The following is a 26,815-nucleotide window of genomic DNA, read 5'->3' as shown; positions in this document are numbered from 1 at the left end:
TATTGTCTTTTTAGTCTCTATTTCATTTATTTCTGCTCTATTTTTGTCATGCCTTTACTTTTACTGACTTTACTTTTGACTAATTGTGCACTTTGGTTGTTTTGTCTAGTTCCTTGAGGTGTAAATTTAGGTTGTTTGTTTGAGATCTTTCTTTTTCCTGATGTATGAATTAACCTCCCTCTTAAAACTGATTTTATTTGTTTGTTTGATAGTTTGATATGTTGTGTTTCCATTTTACTTTGTTTCATGATTTGGACTTCTTCTTTTATTTCTTTTTTGACCCACTGATTGATTGTTCAGAAGCATGTTGTTTAATTTCCAGGCATTTGTGAATTTTCTTGTTTTCTTCCTATTACTGATTTTTTTGTGTTTGATACAGTTTTGGTTGGATAAGATACTTGGTATGATTTTAATACCTTTACATTTGCTAAAATTGTTTTGTGACTTAAGATATGATACATACTGAAGAATATTCTGTGTGTTCTTGAAAAGAATGTATATTCTGCTGTTGGGGTAGAATTTTCTGTATGTGTCTGTTAGGTCCATTTCATGTAGGATATAGGACAAGTCCAGTGTTTCCTTAGTGATTTTCTTTCTTTTAAGTATAGTTATTTTACAATATTATATTAGTTTGGTGTGTAAAACATAATTAAATATTTTATAGATTATATTCCAATTTAAATCACTGCAAAATAGTAGCTGTATTTCCCTGTGCTTTATATCTTGTTGCATATTTATTTTATACATAGCATTTGTATCTCTTAATCACCTACCCCTATTTTGCCCCTCCCTCTTCCCTCTCCACACTGGTAACCACTAGTTTCTTCTCTAATATCTTTAAGTCTCTTTCTGTTTTGTTGTATTCATTCCTTCATTTTTTTTTAAGTTTCCACGTATAAGTGATAACATATGGTCTCTGTCTTTCTTCACTAAGCATAATACACTCCGGGTCCATCCGTGTTATTGTAAATGACAGAATTTCTTTCTTTTTTATGGCTGAGTAATATTCTACTCTGTGGGTATGTGTGTGTATGTTTTTGAATAAGTATTTTCATTTTCTTTGGGTACATACCCAGGAGTGGACTGCTGGATCATATGGTAGTTCTATTTTTAGTTTCTTGGGGACACTCCATACTATTTTCCATAGTGCATGCAAAAACTTTAAATTCCGACCAACAGTGTACTAGAGTTCCCTTTTCTCCATATCCTCACCAGCATTGGTTTTTGGTAGACTATTTGATGATAGCCATTTTGACAGGTGTGAGGTGATATCTGATGGTTTTGATTTGCATTTCTCTGATGATAAGCAATGCTGAGCTTCTTTTCATGTGCCTGATGGCCATCTGTATTTCTGCCTTGTAATTATGTCTATTCAGGTCTTCTGCCGATTTTTTTAAGCAGGTTGTTTATTTGATATTGGGTTGTATGCACTGTTTATATATTTTAGATGTTAACACCTTATCAGTCATGTCATTTACAAATATTTTCTCCCTTTCAGTAGGTCGTCTTTTCATTCTGTCAGTGGTTTCCTTTGCTGTGCAAAAGCTTTTAAGTAGGTCTCATCTCTTTTTGCTTTTGTTTCTTTTGTCTTAGGTAACTGATGCAAAAAAATTACGTCAGAGAGTGTTCTGCCTATATTATCTGCTAGCAGTTTTATGTATTTCGGTCTTACATTTAGATCTTAAATCCATTTTGAGTTTATTTTTGTGTGTGGTGTGAGAAAATATTGTAAGTTCAGTCTTTTAGATGTAGCTATTCCATTTTCCCAGCACCACTAATTGAAGAGACTGTCCTTCTTTGTGATATCTTTGTCTGGTTTTGGTATCAGAATGAGTTGAGAAGTGTGTTTCTTCCTCTGCCATTTTTGGAAATAGTTTCAGAATGGTAGGTGTTAGCTCTTCTCTAATTGTTTGCTGGAATTCAATTGTGAAGCCTTCTGGTCCTGAACTTCTATTTGTTGGCAACTTTTAAATTACTGATTCAATTTCAGTACTGGTAATTGGCCTGTTCACGTTGTCCATTTCTTCCAGGTTGTCCATTTTATTGGCATAGAGTTGCTTGTAGTAGTCTCTTAGGATGCTTTGTATTTCTGCTGTGTCAGCTGTAACTTCTCCTTTTTCATTTCTAATTTTATTGATTTGAGTCCTCTCCCATTTTTTCTTGATGAGTCTGTCTAGAGGTTTATCTTTTCAAAGAGCCAGCGTTTACTTTCATTGATCTTTGCTATGGTTTTCTTTGTCTCTCTCTTTCATCTATTTCTGCGCCGATCTTTAGATTTCTTTCCTTCCACTAACTTTGGGTTTTGTTTGTTCTTCCTTCTCTAGTTGCATTAGGCATAAGGTTAGCTTGTTTGTTTGAGATTTTTCTTGTTTCCTGAGGTATCAAAAACTGCCCCAGCTTCCCTAATTGTGGCCTCTATTTCTAACTTAAAACCAACTAGAGAAAGCCAAATAGGCTCTCCTGACTATTCACACAAGATGCCCCACCAAGTAGCCCACCTCTATCTTCCCCATGCCAACAGTCTCTGAGCAGGGCCTTCCAATTTTCCACTCGAAAGCTTTTATACTTCTCTACCTGCCCTTGATTGTCTGCCAAATTCAAGTACTGGTGGCTTAGTCCCTTGTTATAGCTCCTCCTCATTGGGGTAGTCTTTGCCTATTTCCATAGGAGTGAGTCATTAGGAAAATGCAGATTATCCTCACAAGGAGCTACTGTGACACACCCACTAAAATGATAAAGTTAAATGGCTGACAGTTCCACGTGTTAGTGAGAACATAGAGCAGTGGTTTTCAACTGGAGATAACGCCAAATGTTCTCTGGGGGCAAAAATTATCTGGAGACAGTTTTGGTAATCACAACTGGGGGATTGGGAGCTCTGCTACTGGAATCCAGGATGGATAGAGGCTAGGGATACTATTATAATAACATCTAAAATGCACAGGAGGTTCTCCTAAAACACAGCATTATTCAGCCCCAAAGTCAGTAGTGCTGCTGCCGAGAAACTCTGATGTTGATGGAACCCTCAAATTATGTACACCCTATGATCCAGCAGTCCCACTTCTAAATATTTGTTCACACAAAAGTTGTAGGGGAATATTCACAGAAGTATTATTTGCAATAATCAATAAACTAGAAACAACAAAATGATGAATGGATAAACAAACTTTGGTATCCATAACATGGGATTCTACTCAGCAATGAAAAGGGACAATATATACACAGCACAGTGAATATCAGAAACATCACGCTAAGTAAAAGGAGTCAACACAAAAGACTTTATAGTGTTTGAGCCCATTTATACGAAATTCTAGAAAAGGCAAAACTATAGTGACAGAAGTTAGATCAGTAGTTGCCTGGGACCAGGGTCAGGCAAGTGCATGGAATGATTGTATACCTTCATTGTGGTGATGGTTAAATACATATAATTACTAAACATCATCAAGGTTTACATCGAAAATGAGTGAAAATTATTCTATAAAATTTTATATATAAATATATATATATATATTTAAAATTAAAACAAGGAACTAGGAAGTATCCATTTGGGAATGATTAATTCTGTCAAATGCTCCCAGAGAGGCAAATAAGGTAGGAATGGAAACAAGAGGAGGCCATCGATGACCTTACCAAGAGCAGTTTGAGTAAAGTGGTTGGGTCAAAAGTCAGATTTTACTGGGCTTTACATAAATGGGAAGTAAGGAAACAGGCAGTAAGTATAAACTACATTTTTGAGAAGTCTGAATTAAATGAGGAAGGGAGAGAGAGATTGCGTGACAAGAGAAACAAGCACAAAGGCTAAAGGGAGAATATTCCAGAAGAGATGAGACTTAGTGAAGATGCAGAAGAGAAAGACTGATGGGAAGGAATTAGGTTGAAAGCTTAATTGGGATGGTTGCCCTTGTTCAAGATCCTCATCCAGAGTAGAAAAAAGGAAATTAAGGTATGGTTGTGTATACATTCGTAGGTAGGTAGGGCAGGAAGCTCAGAGAGATGTTGGCTTTCTCAGTAAAGTAGGAAGCAAGGAAGTTTGGTTAGAGAGAAGGAGAAAGGTGACCTTGAGAAGTGAAGTTTTGTAGCCAGAAGGGAGGAACTCAGTATGATCTATAGCTAATAAAGGTCAAGAAAAGGATTGGGCAGTGCTAATGGTATTGATGAACTTGCAGACCATGAACTGGTTAGTGGTTTATGTTTACAAAGTTGACTGATACATTTAGAAAGTATAGCCTTGGATGTTAACTAGACTAATTGTGGTAAAAATTCCACAATATATACAGATATCTGCTGTACACTTGAAACTGTTATGTTAATTTCAGCATTGATCTCAGAGTTCTGCTTGGAAGGTGTGGCTGGAGGAAAGAGATACAAAGGTATCAAGAATTTTAGGGAGAGTATTGTTTCAGATTGTGGGATCCAGGACAAGTAGGAGAGGGTGTTCAGGAAAGAACTATTTGTTAGGGTTACTTATCTATTATACACCCCCTGCTTCTGTAGAGCACATATACACACACACACACACACACACACACGCATAGTCTTAGGCTAAGACAATTTCAAAGAAACACCTTTTTAAGCATATGCTAAAGGAGGAGAATCCATAAAGATAGGGAACAGACAAAATTGGTTATTTTTTTCAAAGGCCGTCTACCATTGGTAGTTTGGGTATGCTTTTTTATTTAAATTACCTGTTTTATATCTATATCTATATATATCTATATATCAATTAGAAATGTTTAAAGGTTTATGTCTAACCCTTAGCCTGATTTCAACAAAAGCTGTAAGAATTTGAGAATAATAGATCCCTTAGATGGTCTTGTGATTTATGACATCTTATCACTGTGACATAATGGTTACTACAATTCATTTAGTTTCATAAGTATGCATAATTCTGTCATGTCTGACATGAAAAATATCTGAGAAGAATGGGAAAATATTTTTATAGTTTTTGTAGTGTTGTTTTGACATCTTAAAACAACAAAGAAAACAAAATACAGTCTTTCAAACCAAGTCCTTACTGTTTCATGTTTATGCAAAATGAAATCGTATACCTCACTTATTTTTTAATTATATAAAAGTAAAACAGTTTATATATTGTGGTTTTCAATATATGTATATATTTTATATTTAAGATAACTAAAATATAAAAATACTGATGAGAATAAAGCTACAATTTTGAAATTCTCACATAAACCAAAAAAAGCCTCAGAAGACATATTCCTCATGTTTCAACCTTTAACCATTTCCACAGGCAATTCAAGCAACTCACAGTTTACTTTGCACTTGACAACATGAAGCCTACGAATGAGTGTGTCTGCATGTATGCGTGCCTGCTTCACACAAAGGAGCCACATGTAACAACGATTTACCATGCATAGAAACATATCCAGTAATTTATGGGGAATGAGGACCTTTTTATATGATGTGTTTCTTTTCAGATGTTTTGTGATCCATGATACTGACACTTTCCAAGTAAAGCTCAAGGTCATTTACACGAAAGTATTGATTATTTTAGAAAATAAGTAGAAAAAAATCCTACACCTGTACAAGCTAGGTTAAGCACCACTTTTGAAGGGAAGGGGAATTGCATTTGTCTGGATTGTAAAACCTAAGTTTAGATAGAGAATCTGGCAAGCAAGCTGAAAGGCAGAAGGGATAAAAGGAACAGGGTATTATTAATGCTTATCACTCCTTAGGTCCATGCGGTTCAATGACAGTTTCAAAGGGATGTGCTGATAAAGGATTTGCCTATAGTTTGACACAGTGTGCTGTGGTGCCACTAAGCCTCTTGCGGAACAAAGAAAGCTAAGACACTTCTGAAGCTTGAACAGATGAAGGACAGCTCTGAACGCAAGTGGCAGGTAGTGTTTCCCTCGGGCTTTTGTTACATATATGTATGATACATAACAATTCATATATATAAAAATACCTCTACGAGACTATATCAACGTGCTGTGTTAATAACAAAGTAGTAACCGCAATTGCTGCCATAGTCTCAGAAGTTTTTATGAGAGCATCTAACGAAACCCTAAGTGTTCAAGAAAACAGCACTGTTTTCACTTTATTGCAGATCTTAAATTTGCCGGATCTTTCTAAACCGTTATCATTGAAAATGCCACTGTGTTATCAGCAATAAGAAAAATATGCCAGAAATTACAGAATATAAGAATTTATTTATTCTGCCAAATAAAACACTTTAAAATTTAGAGACAGTAAACTCCAGCTAAATGTTAGATCGTCATCTTGAATATATATTATCGAGTAGGCAAAATATGCAAACGGTAGTTTAAAACTGATCGATATTTTACTCATTTTCTTTACCTGCTGATCAACTGCTTTAAATTCAGAATACTAACTGTCCTGTACACAGGCCTGAACCTGCATATGACAGAATAAAAGTTCTGAAAATAAGTCAAATGGAAAGTTCTATTCCCTTTATCTTCGTAGAAATCGAGTACTTTGTTTTATAATCCCTATGTTCAAATATGGAAATGTTAATAGTTTTAAAGGTATGTAGGGTATTTAACCAAAATGTATTTAACTTGTTACCTTTGAAGTTAAGTTGATTTCATTTATTTTTTAAAACAATGGTGTAACGTGCATAGGACTCTATAGAAGTGCATGAGTATATCCATAGAAAAAAATTCCTAGAAGTGGAGATTCTAACCAAACATAGATATGCATTTTTAATTTGGGGTTTTTGAAACTGTCATATATTTTCTGGTATAGTATATGTGTGTAGTAATGATGTATTTTCTTACTAATTTGTATGACTTCGTTATATGTGCTGTTATTATCTTCCCCCACTGTAGGTCTTACATTTTTAATCTCTTAAGAACTTTTTTCATATAAATGCTTAATTTTAATTTGTTAATCAATCATTTCCTTTATTAACCCTGAGATTAAAAGTTCTAACTATAAATTTTTCCTTGCACTGAGTTTGTGAACTTATTTTCCACTCTTGTTTCCTAAAGACTACTGTTTTAATCTTTCTTTCATATTTAGATAATTCACCTGAACTTGATTTTTGAGTATGGGGGGGAAGATGGGGAAAGGGGTCAGATTTCATTTTTTTCATATATAGCTATCCAAGTGATTGATTGATTGATTGATAGCTAACACACAACTTTTTAAACTGATCTTTCTCTTCAATGCCCTCTTTTTTATATAAATCCAGTGTCTGTCTGTGGCGGTCTACTTGGACACTCTGTATTGGTCTTGCTGTATATCCTTGTACCAAAAGCCCATTGTTTAAATACTGTACCACCTTAATAATTCTTGATACCTGTTAGAATAAGTCCTTCCATTTCGTCTTTCTCCTTCAAGATTGTATTTGCTCCTTTTGCCCCTTAAATTTCTTTCACACGTTGATTATATAGAATGATACTGCTTAATTTCCAAATATAAAGAGATATATTTTTTATATAGTGTAGTTATTTCTGACTTCTACCTTAATTTCCATGGGACTAGAAATATAATCTGTATGAATGATTATCTGTGTAATTTTTAGAATTTATTTCAGAATTCCCTTTTTGGCCTGGCATGTTGTATAAATATGCCAAATGCACTTGAAAAGAATGAGTGTTTGTTTTGCACTTTGCAGGAGGGGGTGGAGTTTGGAGCCTATTCTATATACTTCAATTATATTAAGTTTATACATCTTTTTTCAAAGTTTCTATATCATTTTTTGACTTCCTATTTAAAGAGGTATAATAAAGTCTTTATGATTTTGCACTTGCCATTTCTTCCTTTTATTAATGTTAAATTTTGTATTATCTTTTGAGGGTATGTTATTAGGGGCACAAACACATTTATAATTGTTATATCTTCCTGGGATTTAGCCCCTTTAATCACTATGAAAGATCTATACTCATGTTTCTGTTTAATATTAGTACAATGTATCTTTGTCCCAATCCTTTATTTCATATTTCATGTATTTTTGTATTTGAGTTGTAATTCCTAGAAAAATTATAAAAAATAAAAATAAAAAGTGCAGATGATTCCCTTCCCCATCCTCTCATAATGTTAATATCATAAATGGCTATACTACCCAAGGCAATCTACAGATTCAATGCAATCCCTATCAAATTACCAATGGCATTTTGCAGATCTAGAACAAAAAATCTTGATATTTGTACAGACACACAAAAGACCCCAAATAGCCAAAGCAGTCTTGAGGGAAAAAAACGGAGCTGGAGGAATCAGGCTCCCTGACTGACTTCACACTATACTACAAAGGTACAGTAATCAAGACAGTATGGTGCTGGCACAAATAAAAACAGAAATATAGATCAGTGGAACAGGATAGAAAGCCCAGAAATAAACCCACACACCTATGGTCGCCTAATCTTTAACGAAGGAGGCAAGACTATACAATAGAGAAAAGAAAGACAGTCTCTTCAATAAGTGGTGCTGGGAAAATAGGACAGCTACATGTAAAAGAATGAAATTGGAACATTCTCCAACACCATACACAAAAATAAACTCAAAATGGATTAAAGAAAGACCTAAATACTATAAAACTCTCTGACATAAATCGCAGCAATATTTTTTTGGATTCACCTCCTGTAGTAATGAAAATAAAAACAAAAATAAACAAATGGGACCAAATTAAACTTAACAGCTTTCGCACAACAAAGGAAACCATAAACTCAATGAAAAGACAACCCATAGAATGGGAGAAAACATTTGCAAATGATGAGACCAACAAGGGATTAATCTCCAAAATATACAAACAGCTCATGCAGCTCAATATTAGGAAAACAAACAACCCAATCAAAAAACAGGCAGAAGATCTAAAGAGACATTTCTCCAAAGAAGACATATAGACAGCCAATAGGCACATGAAAAGATGCTCATCATCACTAATTATTGGAGAAATGCAAATCAAATCTAAATGAGGTATCCCTCACACAGGCCAGAATGGCCATCATCAAAAAGTCTACAGACAATAAATGCTAGAGAGTGTGTGGAGAAAAGGGAACCCTCCTACACTGTTGGTGGGAATGTAAATTGATACAGCCACTATGGAGAACAATATGGAGGTTCCTTTCAAAACTAAAAATAGAACTCTCATATGATTCAGCAATCCCACTCCTGGGCATTTGTCCAGAGAAAACCATACTTCGAAAACATACACACACCCCAATTTTCTTTGCAGCCCTATTTACAATAGCCAAGACTCCATGGAAGCAACCTAAGTGTCCATTGACAGATGAATGAAGAAGGCGTGGTACGTATATACAATGGAATATTACTCAGCCATAAAAAAGTCAAATAATGCCATTTGCAGCAACATGGATGGACTTAGAGATTATCATAGTAAGCGAAGTAAGGCAGAGAAAGACAAATATCATATATCACTTATACATGGAATCTAAAAAACTGATACAAATGAACTTATTTACAAAACAGAAACAGTCTCACACACTTCAAAAACACACTTAAGGTTACCAAAGGGGAAAGGTGGAGGAGAGGGATAAATCAGGAGTTTGAGATTAACGTACACACACTGCTAAATATAAAACAGGTAATCAACAAGGATCTACTGTATAGCACAGGGAACTTTACTTAACACCTGTAATAACCTATATGGGAAAAAAATCTGAAAAAGAATGAATATATGTATATGTATAACTAAATCTCTTTCCCGTACACCTGAAACTAACACAACATTGTAAATCAAATATACTCCAATATAAAATAAAAATTAACCCAAAAAATGAAGTTTTGAGATACTTTGAAAATAGGACTTTCAGACCACTGTATTTCTAAACTCATCTTTATTTCCCAAGTGTAGTCTTTTTGGAAACCAACCTAAAGCATGGGTAATAAATCAAACGCCCTCATCCTGAGAGGGTGTTGATCACCAATTTTTTCCACTAATACCAGTAAACTTGCCAAAAGATCTGCTCTGCCCATAGTTTCTCAGCCTCCTCTTAGAAACAGGAGCTATCTCAAAGGTCTGTATGGCACCAAATGCATTTTGCCCGTGTTCGAATGGGACAAACGTATTTTTTAAGAAATACCTGTACTTTAAAATACAGAGGAATTATATTCTGTTGTCCTACTTCTCAATAGTTGCTACTTCTTTTATATATCTTTACTATTTTGTTTTCTAAACACTGGCCATTCATTCAAGTTTGAAATGAATAAGTTGCATATGCTCAAGTTAAGTCACTTGTTTTATTCTGTATAAAGTTCCAGACTATTTTGACACCATTTTTGAAAACAATCTTTGCCAAAAAAATTTAATTTTTTCTGTTGCATCTCTATTTCTTATTAAATGTTAGTAATAGCACTTAAGTTTGAAAAAGTCTCTCTACCTCATTTTAAGCTCTTTTAAACCACTTTTATTAGTTATCTTTTTTGACCAAAGAGAATGCATGATTGAATTTAATAAGATATTCAAGATGGATTTAAAACTTGAAACAAATAGATAAAAGAGCTTTAACACAGAACAATTAAAGCAAGACTAATGAGAGTGAGATGAAGTGAAATGCAAAAGGATCTGAAGGGAGTCTTTGAATGTGATATTAAAGCAACTGTTAAAAGCTGAAAACTGATACCTATTGATGATTCCTTAATAGACCAGTCCTAAATAAGAGTAGTTCACAAGTTTACTTGAAAATAGATTTATAACTAATTCTACATTGCAAAGAAACTGCCATCAATCTGCAGGTAGAGAATATATATATATATATATAAACACAGATATAGATATCTTTCTATCAAATGCCTTTTGTGAGTAAATCATACATCAAAAATAGAGGTATATGTCTTTTCTCCAGCTAGTGGTTTAAATGTAGTTAGTCTGATTTCCGTAAACTGCAGTCACAAATCAGTCTCATTGCGTTATTGTAATTATGTCTTGTATAAGGCAAAAATTAGAGGTTTACATAAACATGCAATCAAATACATTTCAGGAATCGGGAAAATTTTTAAAGGCTGCTTTTCTTCTTATGTTTAAGATACTTAGAAATTATTTCTCTTCTCAGTCTCAATTTCTTTATACATAAAATCAGATGCTAGTAATACCTCACATAGATACTATAAGGGTTATTTAAAATAGATTATGTGGAATGCTTAATACAGACAGTGGCAATCTCTTTGTTATTGCTCAGCAAATGTTATTTGAATCTGAATATAAAATTGATCTAATGTGCAAACAATTTATATTCCATTTTCTTCTATCAGATACCATTTGAAATAAAATGTCAAGCTGTGCAACATATCTAAAATTGATTTTTTAAAATTTCATTACTATAAACATGAGTGTTCATGTCAGATTGTTGTCTAAATAAACAGGAAGCGAAACTGGCAGCAAATGACAAATCATAACATAAAAAGTAATAAATGGTGCCCAAAGAAGGTGTACGAGATGATCCATTAGATTGCAGAAAAAAATGTTAGAAATTCTGTTTTTAATTTTAAATAATATGTTGAGGCTTTCTTTATGATGTAGATTAAAAGAATCAAACCCAAATATTAGGGATCCTCCCTCAAAGCCCAACCACAATTGTGATACACTTGCCGCTACTGCTCATGGCTGAGTTTTGACCAAGGAACAGCACTGCGTGGCCAGTTGCCATTGTTTGCACCAAACATACAAGGACTCAGACATCAGAACAAATATACTCTGGGGAAAAAAAAAAAACTGAAAATTCAAATGAAAAGTAAATGTAACAATACATTATTTAATACATAAAGCATTTTTGTATTTTTGATTTGTTTTTTGAAAAAACTGTATAGCCTGGTTTCCCAGTTCTTTGACTTTCCAGTTTAAAACCAAGTCGCCAAAGGAGATCACAAGTAATTAAATTTATATCATTAAAAGATTAATCAAAATGATTTGATGGTGTTATTTGGAAAGTCATCTTTAATTTTTAAATGAATCTGGATTTTCCATAACTCAGATGTTTTATGCTATACTTACTGAGTGTGTTTTACCAATATAGACTTCATATATCTTTTACTTGATATACAAAAATTCGCAAAGAGCCTATAACATGCATTGGGACATATTTATTTTTGTTCCTTAGGACCAAGTATGGGACATTTTTTTAAATATTTTTATTGGGGTATATAGTTGATTTACAATGTTGTGTTAGTTTCAGGTGTACAGCAAAATGAATCTGTTATACATATATCCACTCTTTTTTTAGATTCTTTTCCCATATAGGCCATTACAGAGTATTGAGTAGAGTTCCCTGTGCTATACAGTAAGTTCTCGTTAGTTATTTATTTTATATGTAGTAGTGTGTATGTGTCAAGTGTGGAACATCTAAAACATTTTTCCGTATATAGCCCCACTCTATCTTTTAGTTAATCACACCTACCTATTCTGTGATTAACTAAAAGATAGAAATCAATTAAGAAAGAAAAAAATCTTGAACTCCTTTCTGTTTATTCTTTTATTATAGCTTAGTTTCTAAAAATTCTATTCAATATTTCCAAATATTCCTGATAAAATCCTCATTTAGTTAAAATTATACTGGAAAATAAGGCTTTAGACAGTGAGCTTATTTATTTTTCAAAAATAAAATGTATTGTTATTATCAAAACTTGAACATATACTTTATTTTTTTAATTTTGAAATCATTTAGAGTAATAGGAAGTTGCAAAGATAGCATAGAAAGTTTCCGTGTAACCTTCACCCTGCATCCCTTATTGGTTACATCTTATTATGTAAATAGATTCAAAGGGTCACATACTGCATGATTCTATTTATATAATATTCTCCAAACAACAAAAGTATAGAGATGGAGAACACATTAGTGATTGCAAGGATTGAAAATGGTGGGTAGAAGGAGGTAGGTATGTCTATAAAGAGGTATTATGAGGGACATCATTGTGGTAATACAATAATTCTGTATCTTGATTGCAGTGGTGACTACATGGATCTACACATGTGATAAAGTTACTTGAAACTACACAGATACCTTATACCAATGTCACTTCCTTGAGTTGGATATTATACTATAGACATTGAAAATGTAGCCAATAAGGGATAGCATGGCTCCTGTCTGCCTTGGCTGATCTAGCTATTGCTACTGATGACAGTTGAACTTACCAGGTACAGAGCCCCCAGCATGGGATACCATCCTTTGAGGGTGGCTTTGGATTACATTGACCTTGTGTTTTAGTGGAAGCAGCAGTGATTCTTCTTGAATCAAATATTCTGGGTATGGGTCTATGTGCAACATTCCTGCATATACAGCCTCTCAGCCAGTGCCTCTATCCAAGGATACGCAGAGTGTTTTTGTCCATGAACCTGACATACTGCATAAATCTAACATAAGGCACTCAATTTAAAGAAAATGGAGTGCAGCAGATCATGGGATACACTGGTGCTATCACATACTGTACCACCAGCAGCTGCTGGCTTGGTAGAGTGATGAGACTGCATTTTGAAGGTGCAGCACAAAGGACAAGTTAGACATATTGCCTATGATCTTTACCATCCTTCCTGATACACCATCCTCCAGCATGCAGTCTATACTCTTTAAGTCAAGAACCATTATTCTATATATACGGTGCTCCCAATAGATAGAATACGTGGTTCTGGGAACCAAAGTTTGGAAACAGCGGTGTCCTGCTTATAATCATTTCCTATGACTTAACTTGAAGAATTTGTGCTTTGTGTCTCTTGTTCCCACAAGGAAAATCACTTGCACCAGAATTTTTGTAAATGTTACATTAAATTTTAAGTTTTGCCCACTACACGGTCACTTTGATCTTATGCACACAAGAAGGCAAGGAAAAGGGTAACCATTGGACAGCAGTAACTGACCCTGAACATCAGAAGGAGATAGAGCTGCTGTAATATTTTGGGGCAGGGAGGAATATACTTGGCCAACCAGGTGATCAACTAGGGCCTCCTCTGTCTCTTAAATCTTCCCTAACCAATTTTTGGCTTTTGAGAAGATGGAAAATAGTCTCATTTTTTCTCTTTTAAGTTAAAAGAAAAATTTTTTTTCTTTTTTTTTTTTTGCTGCAGTATTCATGACATCATTCCTTGTTATTGATGGTGAGAAAATTCAGGATACATTCCAGTATGGATCACTGTCTAATGATGGTGGGTTCTGACAGCCTGATAGGTGCTGGCAGCTTGATGTAGTTTACCTGCTGGGAGAACCCAACATCTAAAGTGATATCGAATGGATGGAGTGTGGAAAATGTAGATATGCAATTACATAGTATTTATTACTTAAGTTGACTCAAAACAGAAGCAGCAGAAAGAAGCCCTCTCTAACATGCAAGCTCTCAATGCTTAACTCATAATCTTCCTTGTCCTTGGTGGGAGTCTCAGCTCCCCTCTAGGCCTCCACTGATACATCCCTGCGGCCCTGCTGTTTCTTGGGCCCTGATGTTCCTAGCTTGTCTGACATCTTCTTTCCACCTTTCAGTCTTTTTAATGTTCATTTTACATAGTAGAATGTCCAGAGTTTTTAGTTTTCATTAGCTGGAAGAATAAGGGAAAGAACATCTATTCCCTCTTCCCAGAAGCAAAATATCATATTGCTTTTTAATTCTGTTTTAACTGCTATACAAGGCTCACTTCTCTAAGTTGGACACATATTTAGGCTTTGGAGCCATTGTGTGCCCTCACAATTAATACCCATTTCCCAATGCAAGGTGAGTCTGAAACCAAGCAGGACCCTGTGGGGCTCCTGGGCACAGATGCCTTTCTGTGTCCCCCATTTCTTGTTTGTAGGGAATAGACTACAGCCTCTATGACCTTCCCTGAGTCCCAAAGGGCAGATTCAAATAGTTGCTAATCAGGGAAGGGAGGGGATGCAGAGACAAGGGAGGAGCAGTCAAGAAACAATAGTGCAGCCTTGGGGCAGGGTCCTGGTTCCGCCTGAAGGGATACACATAGCACTATCTTTGAGCTCTTTACTGAACTAAAACCCCCAACAAATGGAAGCTGTAGCATTCTTCATTCCAGAGAACACCACCTAAGGCCAGATCAGAGGAACCAGAGAAGCTCTTCAAGAGATCAACTGAGACCAGATTAAAGGACTGCAGGCCCTGCACACACCCAAATCTTATCAGCAACCCCGCCCTTGAACCATTGCTATAAAACTCCTCACCAAATCCTCTCGGGTTGGGACACACAGTTTTTGAGGCATGAGCCACCGTGTTCCCCTTTGCCTGGCGAAGCAATAAAGCTATTCTTTTCTACTTCACCCAGAACTTGGTCTCTGAAATTTGATTCAGCATCGGTTCACAGAGGCCGCATTTTTGGCATCAAGTCCACTTGTCCTGCCTCCCAAGTCTCCACGTCTCTCAGGAAAAGTTAGTCCTGTGATTATTCTCTTCATTTTGTTGATCTCTTCCACATTCACAGGCAAGCAGGTGGTGAGTTGGAGTGACAGTAACAAAATCTAGGAATTTCTTCTACTCCACATACAACATAGGCATCAGGCTACCGGAAAAATTCGTGTAGGTCTTCGTGATGAGATTTTGTACCATCCCTTCAGCTACTTAGCCTCCTGCTATATTTAGAGAAGCAGCAGAGACCTTAGGCATTCATGGGAAAGGAATGTTGTTCTATACATATTTACTTTTATTCCTTAAACCCATTTCTCAAAATGCCGTATTTCCATATTTAGTTTTGTATTCTCTATTCTGCACCTAGATAGCACAGGTATTTCTAGACTTTCGTCTAATTTCTGCCTATTGAATCAATATTTTTCTAGAAAGTTCCATCATATCTTGACATAAAACTTCCAATTTTAAAGGAACTCTGATCATAAAAATTCAAACAGCATTCTCTTTTATCTGCACGGTTTTTTTTCTTTTTTTTTTTTTTAGTGCATATACAGAAATCTCTGATTGTAAAACTATAGACTAAAAGTGTTTTGTAGCAGTGTGCTGTTTTCCTATGACTTTCCCTATCCCCTTGCTTCCCACCCCCAGTGCACACTGGAAAGCCAGGTCAGACATTATTGTCATGGCCTCCTACTTGTTTTTATATCCTTGCTGCTACAGTCTTTGAACTTTCTACTCCACGGCAATAAAACGGGCTCCATCTGTGATAACCATCTTTCCCACTGTTCGTCTTCACCTCTGGCCCTCAGGCTTTCAAATCTGGGACTACTAGCATGATTTTCTGGGATTTTACTCTATTTTCTATTTGCCTTGTTGCTTTCTAACTATCCTTATGTCATTTTCATCATACTAGCATGATTTTCTGGGATTTTACTCTATTTTCTATTTGCCTTGTTGCTTTCTAACTATCCTTATGTCATTTTCATCACCCTGTTCCTATCTTCGATCGAAATTACAAAGTTCATGACCCATATGATAAAGCTGTCTTAACTAGTTTCTCTTTGCTGAAACTACAGTACTTCACTAAGAAGCCATAAAGTTGCTGGGCCCTTTTGGGATTATGTCTGAGATTAGGGTTTTTTAAATTGCTTTTATACCAATCTTCCTAGAAATTTCTTAGTAAGCTATAATTAAATATATAAAATGAAAAATATATTATAAAGCATAAGTTCCTATTTTGCATAACTAGCCCTCACAGAGTGCATTATGGAGTGTTTTAACTGAGTTTAGTCATTTTTTTAGTCCATATTATGAGAGAACTAATACTGTGCTGGAAATAATTCTACTCTGATGAAATTCAGTGTTTCACCCACATTAAGAGACTATGTGGACAAATGTAAATGGAAAATAGCAAATCTGACTGAACCCTGATAAGGCAAATAGCTAGCCAATTTTTCTTTAATGTGTTTTTTTCTGACTATTCATAATTCAACAGAATTCTACTGAAACTACTTACTGCTGGACAATTTTTAAGTCAGGGAACAGACGGCAGGATGCCTGCTGCAGAAATATATGCCTTCCTGAGCAGCACATACTATTTTCATTTCGGATTTTCAAGTATCAAAGGAAGCATCTGCTTAAAGAAGTTCATCATGTACATGATAAAGATTCTTAGTCACAAAGAATACTGGGAAATGTAGTGAAAAGAATCTAACAAAAGAAACAAAGATATGCTGACGACTTTTTTGGCAGTCAAAGTGCCATTTTCTACTCCATTGTTTTCCACTGTCTGATAAGCTTATACTTGCCAGAGAAGTTTGTACTTATATATAGATTTTATAAATTAACTTCAGTGAGAGTCTCATGAGAGAATACTTAAATATAATAACATTTAATCAAGCAAGCCCTGAGTGGTAAAAAACTGAAGTGACCTTTCTTAGTTCCCAGTAGGAGAGCACTTAGGTTGGAGAAAAGGTGGCCTCCTGTATCTGATTGAATCTGTAGAGCATTCAGATCATGATCTTTCCTGTATCTGGGGCAACAGAAATCAATTGCACAGCCCTGACTATTTTAGTTTGACTGCCATCAAATTTGTGTAAGGTTTTCAGCTGTGTACAGGTATGTGTTTATAGAAACTATTATAATCTGATTGAAAATGTGCAATGGACCAGCCCAGTCTATATTAGGCATCTGCTTCAAGAGTTTTTTTTTTTATATTTACCTCTATAGCAGGCATGAAATCATAGCAAAATAAGGAAAAATATAATTAAAAGAGTTTCAAGTTTACATCCTATTCATCAGAGAAGGAAGGAAAAATATTTAATAGATCAGCCTGCTTAAAATGAAGAAACAAACAGGAAACCTTCACTATGAGAATTAGCTATGGAAATAGAATTTAAAATCAACTCTGATAAAGAGTAGATCAATTATCCTTTAAATTAAATTAGGACTTTAGCACTAATGAACAACAGGCAGACACTAACTTAAATGTTTTTACACCTCAGTTTTCAAGGAGATTGAGAAGAATGCTGAAAATCTTCAAATCAGTAGGCTCCATTTCCCTGCCATATTCTTCCCTGTCAGTGATAGAAGTGTAGATAACAAGATAAGCCCAATTTTATTAGTTTCTGCAGGCACTATAAAACTATGAATATAGAGTGTGCTTTTCTTAAAAACCACTCACATCTTTTTATAAAATTGTCCCCATGCTTTCCCAGTCAGGTGGATTCATACTTTTAGGATGAGATATAGCAAATGTATTGCAAATATAATACTTTGTTATAGTTTATAATTTCTATCACCACTGATCACATACCTGAAGTAAATTCTCCCAAGATTTTAAGGGAGTTATTATTTGCAAAATTAATTATGATTAATCACCACTACTATGTGATATGCCCTCTCATGCTGAAAAAAAATATTTTAAAATTTTGTGTAGTTTTGTAGGTTTTCACTTCTGTGCTTTGGGCCTGTCTTCCAAATTTTATTATAATTTCTTTGAGGGGAGTCCTTTCTTTCCGTCCCCCACAGCATCAACTAAAATGTCTTAAACACAGCTGAATATTAGTTTAATTAAATGCTCTACTTGATCTTTCACTTTGAAAAATTTTTTTTAAAAATCCATCACAATATAGTGACTCAATACCTTTGTGAATAAGTAATTTCTGTTATGTGGAATGTAAAACAGACAAATCATAAAAAATGGATTGGTAAAAGGTAAATCATAGAACATAAATCCTTCCTCTCTGATATCTACCAGAGTTTTCTCATCACTTTTTAGCAACTGTTACATCAGTTGGTTTTCGTTTTGTTTGTTTTATGTTTATTTTATGGCTTATAGACTATTTACCGAATAGAAATCTGTACATCCTAAGAAACTTTTCAGCTTACAATATTTGAAAGAATGCAGTACGTAGCCCTATATTGACATAAAAGATCTTGCAAAACAGTACAACAGAGAGTTCCAGGAAAAAAGAGTAAATTTTATGCAATAGGTATTTTGATTTTGGTGAAGTCTGTTTTTTAGTGGTACAATTGTTGCTATGGCTATTTTGATTTTAATTGAATATTTCCCTTAGCAAAGAGCATTGCTACATCGTAAGTCAAGACAAGGTCAGTCCTTCCCAGCAGAATATGAATCCTAGCTTACATAGAAGTCAACAGGAATTGAGAGAATATAATTAATATAATGCTAATTCCTCAGTTTTCTCTGCCTGGCTCTAGACTAATTAAATACCCAGGATCACTGCAATTCTGAGAGGGCTCCAGTAATCTTATGGTCTCTGAAGGGCAGAATAAAGGATGAGCTAGACCATAAAATAGCTATGGCTTAAACTTCCTTTCTCCTTGAAAGAAGCCTCAAATTTCAGCAGTTATGGGACCACAATGCATGAATTCATTGCTAGGACAAAGAGAAACATTTGGTTGAACTATATAAAATCGCCAGTATTCTACCATTTTGCCCTTAAAAAATTTCATATGTTTTGACCTGATAATCGTTTGAAATAATTGCTTTTAAAACAAAAAGGGATATGGAATCAATGCAAAGTATAATCTCCCTACAAATAAGCAGGAACCTCAGCAGTGATGAGAATTACGTAAACTAATAAATTTAAGAGATACAAAAAATAAAACTTATCCCAGGATTGGAGCTGCTAAAGAGTGAAAGGAAGATAAATTTTTATGGATATATAATTGTGTTTCAGTAGGGGTTTACTCTCATTACATGAAAGTCTTTTAAATGAGTACTCATTATTATCAATAGTTTTTGCTTATTGATTTATACTTCATCTTGTTTCTAGAATGATTTCAATGGATTGGATGAGTTTTATGTGAGTCAGACAAAAAAGGAAACCTTGCATATAACTCATATTACAGTGTCCTTGCAGTCAAGTCCACTCAGAAGATACATTATTTGCTTAAAAAGATCTAGTGAGATAGTGAGCAATTATGTAAAATTCAGTAAGACTTATGCAGCTTATTTCTTTGTCAAAGGGCATCGTAACCTGTAATTATGAAGATCACAGTCAAGACAGCGAAAAGAAATGCAGCATTGAGAAATGGAAATAAATATATTTTAGCCATGTTACACAGAGTTAGCCTAGGATGCGACCATAATATTGATATAACTGGTTGCAACAAGTATAAAATATGTGGTATTCACCTATTCATTCTTTCAGTCATTTGTTTATTTATTCATTCTTTCCACACATATTTACTGAAGAATTCACACATGACAGGAACTATTCTAGGTACTGACATGCCTTCTCTTGTGGAAGTGACAATCTCTTGGTACTACAGGATTACCTATGAACTCTGTTTCAGAATAAGCTGTAATTAAGTTGTGGATGATGATATTGTAAGACGATACATAAGAATCTAACTTTCTTCCTGCTTCACTACTATGTCCTTAGTAGAAGACACTATCATTTTTTATATCAACTATTGCAGTAACATCCTAACCCCCTCCTATAGTCCTCACAGAACTGCCCAAATTTTTTTTTAAATATAAGCCAAATATTTTCCCTGCTCTGCTCAAAGCACTGTAATGTTTTCAAATTTCCTGTCTCACCTTACTATTCCTCTGACCTAAATAATTATGAATCTCTCCTTGGTTACTCCATCTATTTTTCTGGATCCCTTGCTTTTCCTCAAACATGACAAACATGTTCCTGCCTCAGGACCTTTGCACTTATTCTTCCCTCTGCTGGAACACTGTTTTGCCAGGTACCCACAAACCTTAGTTCCTTAGTTCCTATTGAACTCAACCTCAAAAGTACTTTTTATCAGAGAAGCCTTTCCTGATCGCTTTATATAAAATAGCTCTGATCTCAATTATACACCACATTATTCACCGACATTATTAAATGTTGCTTTATGCTTAACACAAGCTAACATGAAAAACGCTCGTGCTTTCCAACTTAGAGTGTTATAAAGAAGACAAATTAAATATTAATATATGCAACGAGTCATGAATGCACTCAGATGTCGATATTTAGTTTCTCTCTAGGCATCTGGTGAGATTCTTTATTCAGCATGAATAAGGAACCATGACTTTTCCTTTTGTTTCTGGACGCCTGTTTGTCCAGGTTCACCTAATCCTCTTCTCTTTTTCACGGCCATCTTGTTCCTTGCATTGTACATTTTTAATATTTTTTTGTTTCTAGTTATCTATTACTATTTACAGAATTGTCTTAGTTTTCCATCTGCAATTCTATGAAGCTCACTTTGAGTACAGTATTTATCAAGTTCTGTGGCAGTATGCTTTTCAATAAATTGTGCAAAATTCTGCTGTTTTCTATTCAACAAGAAACATATGCTACATATCAGATACTGTCCAAATATTGGAGACACCTAGAATAATACACACAGCCAACAATCAAGTAGATGGGAATTAAACTCCACCTTATAAAAGAAAGAGTACCAAAGAATGTGTGGACATATTTTAAAACCACTACACAAACGTTTAAGGCTATGGCTGATCTCAACACAAAGCATGGGAGCTTCTGTGTGGCCATAAACAAATTAAAAACTGCAAAAGGAGAGGTAAAGGAGCTGTCCTGGGTATCTGCCTATTAAAGAAACCTAGAGAGTGAATATGAAATATACCTGCAAACTCATTTTCCAGCCTCTCCTGCAATAAGGTTAGTCATGTGACTCTGCTGACCAATAAAATACGAATAAAAGCAGTGGGTATATTTTCCATGCCAACGTGAGTAATTATCCATCATGTCTTCTTCCCTCTTCTCTCTCCCCTGTGTGGCTGGTAGTAAAAAAAAAAAAAACTCCAAAATGTCAGTGTCACATGATCAAAGAACTTTGGATCCCCAGTCAACATTTGGAGAAAAACTGCCCAGGAATCCACCTGCACTGGACTTAACGTTAGTGAAAAAATATTCTTTTATGATGTTAAGACCCCGAGATTTCAAAGTTCCTAAGTTACAGAAGAATGACTCATTCACTCCAAATAATCCAGAAATTTGTAATCCAGAGGTGTTCTTCTGTAACAAAACCATAACGTATGTGGCAACGGTCAGCAAATGTTGCAAAGGACCAGCGTATAAATATTTTAGGCTTTCAGGCCTCTACGGTCTCTGTTGTAACTGCTGAACAATCCTTTACTCAGCCACAGACAGTACATAAATGAATGAACATGGCTGTGTTCCAACACCATTTCATTTACAGCGACAGGCCAAAGGCCAGATTTGGCCCACAGGTAGTTATTTGCTGAACCATGTCTTACAGTGTGAAAAGGAAATTGATAATGAAGGATAGAGATGTTGTGCTCCATGTTATACAGCAGCAAAACTTCTAGCCAAACTCTTGCTGTCATGATATTAGAGGTCAACCGTGTGCCTAGTGGGTTAGGAGGTCTAGCAAAAGCGATTTTAAAATCCTAGCACTTAGGGTGTTCTTGCTAATACTAAAAAGAGCTCAACAAAAAAGAAGGGGTCATGCGGCACGTAAAAAGGAAAAGTATCAGACATTTGAAGAACTGGAAAAGCTGAATATTTTCAGACCCTAACCAAAGAGATTAAATGTTAAATGGCTTTGAGCAAAAAAGAGCCAGAAAAGACCCTCACTTGCATAAAGTGAATCAAGGATCACAAAACCAGAGTAAAAGAGTGGCCTGCACATCTGCTTCTTTAGGGCCACTGCTGGGTTAAGGGAGGACGAGGGGACCCAAAAGCAAAATTGAACTGGCTGGAAGCACAAGTTTAGGTGCTTACTAAATTTTAAGGGATCTGTATTACCAAGGAAATTATAAACTCAGAGAAAAAAGCTTTGGAGGGGCTATTGACCGTGGAGACTGTGTAGGAAAAATCGCCCTGAGTCTTTTCCCAGAGGACAGGGTTAACTGCACTGTTTACCTGTGAAAAGTCTAGGCCAAGTCACACCTTTAACATTACCTGAAGGTGGAGAATGCAAATTTAGTGTTAATAAAAAAGAGATAGAGTACCGGAGGATCGGAGGATCGGTGCCACGGTACCAAATGCTCCCAACCATCCCCAGGCACCTCAGGCCTTTGTGGCAAAGAAACATGGAGGAGGGACGCTAACTAAGGAGCCTGAGTGGGAGTTGAAGCAACCAGAGAAAGATGAAATCGACACTAAATTTGAAGATACTAAGGGGAAAAAGCAAAAAAGAGGATCATACAACAAACCTCCAGGAAAGCGATTGCAAAGTACTTGCTCGTAAAGAGGCAAACACTATAAAAAGAGGCACAGGATTTAAAAAGATACACTCCATTTCAGGCATCCAATTTAAAGAGCTAAATTGCTTAATGGAGCAAGTTTCTTAATCAGCAAATGTGACTTTCTGAATTTCATGAAATAATCAAGGGAACAAGATGATAATGTCTGTTCATTAGTAGGGTATTCCTAAACTGGTTCACTAGTTCAGTGACCACGATTTTCAACTGAGCATTAGTGTCTCTGGGGGAGACAAAATATTTTTTATTTATTTAGATGTGTTTTCTTATCTCATCCAAGGCTTGTGTTGGGGGAACAAAAGGCATGACTGAAACACAGAGCTCCTGAACAGGAACAGGAAAAAAAGAAAGGAAGGCGTGAGCTCTGTCAATTAGGTGGTGAAAGGGAGAACAGCAAGACAAAGTGGAAAATGCAGAGTTCTACATGTGGAAAGGCTGTCAACCTCTCCTCCAACACCAAAACCAAACAACAAAACAGTGCTAAATTACTCTTCTTTGCCAGATGGACAGAAAATGGTGCCATTAAAATAAAAATCATGTAAAATATCTGGATATCATTCAGAATGAAAACAAGAAAAGTCCACAGAGATCTACTGCAGAAAATCAGTAAAAAACTTACATGCAACTTAAATAAGGCACCCCTGACTCCCGCATATACAAAAACAGCATCAACCCAAAGAAAAGTACAAATCTACCCACTGAACAGAATTAAAAATACTGAAACAAGCATTCGAACATATGAAAAGTCACATGGGATCAGAAATCAAAAATTAAAAATCAAAATGGATTTCTTAAAAAAGCACAAGCTTCACCCAACTAAATTATGACTGCGAAATTTTCAAAAAAGGATAGAGAGCAAGAATTTTTTTAAATGCATGAATATACCCAAAAAGGGAGAGAGAAGTGGGAGACTACTGTAAAAAGGTTATATATTTTTTAATTGAGATAAAAGTGACATATAACATTTTATTAGTTTCAGGTATACAATAATTCAACATATGCATATATTATGAAATGATCCCCCCTATTAGTCTAGCTAACATCCATCACCACACAGTCACAATGTTTTTTCATCGTGATGAGAACCTCTAAGATTTACTCTCTTAGCAGCTTGCAGATATACAATATTAACTACAGTCAGCATGCTGTACTTTACATCCCCAGAACTTATTTTATAACTGGAAGCTTGTGCCTTTTGATTACCTTCATGTTATGTATTTTGATAGCAGAAATAATGCAACTAAAATTTGGGAGGAGAAGGGAGAGGAAAAAAGAGAACCACAAAAAACTCATTGTTTATAGACGATAAGTATGTATTTAAGGATGCCCCCCCCCCAAAAAAGTGATAAAGCAGATAGTGAAAGATTAAATAAGAAAAGAGGGAGTCAAAGTCACTAGAGGAGATCTAAGTACCAAGGTAGCCCCTAGACAAACCATTCAACCTTCTTCAACATCCAGTTGTTTTTTATAAAAGAGCAGAGAATGCACATCCTATAGATAAAGAAACATAGCACATATAACAAAAGGCCCATAATTATAAATTACAGTGCAGTTGAACTAAACGAATCAGTCCTACCAATAAATGTGAATGAGCTTAATGCCTCCAGCATAATATAAGAGAAAAAATAGTTTCAATGTGGCACATAAAAAATATGATCATATATGATCCAGCAATCCCACCCTGGGGCATATATCTAGACAAAACTATAATTCGAAAAGATACATGCACCCCAATGTTCAGTTCAGCCCTATTTACAATAGCTAAGCCATGGAAACAACCTAAATGTCCATCGACAGATGAATGCACGAAGATGATGTGGTATATAAATACAGTGGAATACTACTGAGCTATAAAAAAAAAAAAGAAAATAATGCCATTTACAGCAACATGGATGGACCTAGAGATTATTATACTAAGCGAAGTAAGTCAGAGAGAGAAAGATAAATACCATATGATATCATTTATACGTGGAATCTAAATTATGACACAAATGAATGTTTCTACAAAACAGAAACAGACTCACAGACAGAGAACAGACTTGTGGTTGCCAAGGGAGAAGAGGGTGGGGTGGAGGGTTGGATTGGGAGGTTGGGATTAACAGATACAAACGATTATATACAGAATGGATAAACAACAAGGTCCTACTGTATAGCACAGGGAACTATATTCAACACTCTGTAATAAACCATAATGGAAAAGAATATGAAAAAGAAAAAAAAAAAAATATATATATATATATCTGAATCACTTTGCTGTACAGCAGAATTTAACACAACATTGTAAATCAACTATACTTCAAGAAAAGAAATTTTAAAAAATGAAAATAAAAACATGGTCATAATATTCCCAATGTTAAAAAGGAAACTAGCTAGTTACATTTGACAGAATGAACTTTATAATGTAAAGGGGTAACCTATGTGTGATCAAAAGCTCCCCTTTTGTTTTCCCACAGAGCACTTTAGTTGCAATTTCTTAATCAGGAAATGTAACCTCACTGACTTTCACACAGTAATCGAGGTAATAAGATGATTCTGCATGTTCATCAGTGGAGTGTTCCCAAGCTAGTTCAGCAGCCACTATTTCCAACGGAGCATTGGTGTCTTTTAGGGGAAACAAAACATTTTTTATTTATTTAGATGTATTTGCCTGTCTTTCCAAGACTTGTAAGATGCAGTCTCCATATGTGCCTTCACCTCTCCTTCTGCACCATGCCCGATAACAAATGTTCTGTTATTTATCTCCCTAACCTAGTTATATATGTCCTTCCATCTGTCATTAAAGTAACACAGTTACTTGGCCTTCTTTTTCAGTGGTGCCTTGATCACGCTGGCTTTGGTGTTTGTAAGCGTTCTGGTTTTCTATATTTTATCTGAACTCTTAGAAAATATGGTCACATTTCCAAAGTTAAAAGGTCAACCTACACTACCTCCATACAAAGGACAACAGTTAATCCACAGGCAAAGTCAAAGAATTCTGCTATCATTCCCCATTCCAGCACACTGAAGGTGCACTCTTAAATCACATCATTCAGAAGGATGCAACGATAGATAATAACTGTGAACTGCAAATCATGGTTGCCAATATCCGTCATCAGAGACAGTGACTACATAGGTGGGTCATCTCAACCATTTCCATTTGACACTAAATAAAGGACTAAGAAGCTCCTAAGAAAGAACATACAAAGATGAAAAAATAAACTTAAATGTATGTTAGGACTCATGCGATAAAGCCTCTCAGGCTTAGGTTTACCCTACCTTCCTTTTAGAATTAGGGCTGCAGGAAAGAAAAATCGAAGATTTCTTTTTCATTAGTAACTCTGGGAGATTTTAATCATAAAGACACAGGGGCATGTACCTGTTTAACATAGTGCAACACAAAAAAGAGGGTGAGGCATTCTCCTTTTGCATAGAACACAGTAGAGCACAGAAAGGATGCCACATTGCACAACTCCAGGGCAACTCAGCAGCTGTACGTTGTGGCCTTCCTGAGTCCCAGGTGCTGATGACTTAGCAGGTCTGTAAAAAGGTTCAATGACAGCCACACCCGTTAAGAGCAGGAATTGATACAGGTGGTGGTGCCTGACAAAGCCCCGAGGTACCCATGTAAAACTGGAGTGCCAAGCAGATACCCTGGCTCAAGATTAACCTGTGCACCTACAATATGGCAATTTATACAGATCCTACTGATTTTTAGAGGCTCATGAAATACAACTGCCAGCATTTTCCCCCCTTCTTGGGCTTAAATTGTTAACTCTCCCTGGCAAAATGTTTCTTCAAGTCAGTTCTAATTCCCATGTAAGTGACAGCATACAGGGTCGAAGCAGCATGTGGAGA

At 35.5% G+C, this 26,815-nt stretch overlaps 1 pseudogene; it reads left to right on the top strand.

Moving 5' to 3' along the window:
- The window catches only part of LOC132371299 (protein ILRUN-like), a 362,845-nt pseudogene that overhangs the window by 283,238 nt on the left and 52,792 nt on the right, over positions 1–26,815 (top strand).

The sequence above is a fragment of the Balaenoptera ricei genome, chromosome 9, assembly GCF_028023285.1.
Source record: "Balaenoptera ricei isolate mBalRic1 chromosome 9, mBalRic1.hap2, whole genome shotgun sequence".
Taxonomy (NCBI): Eukaryota; Metazoa; Chordata; class Mammalia; order Artiodactyla; family Balaenopteridae; genus Balaenoptera; species Balaenoptera ricei.
Note: the sequence above shows the minus strand (reverse complement) of the source record. Positions and strands in the feature narration are given on the sequence as shown.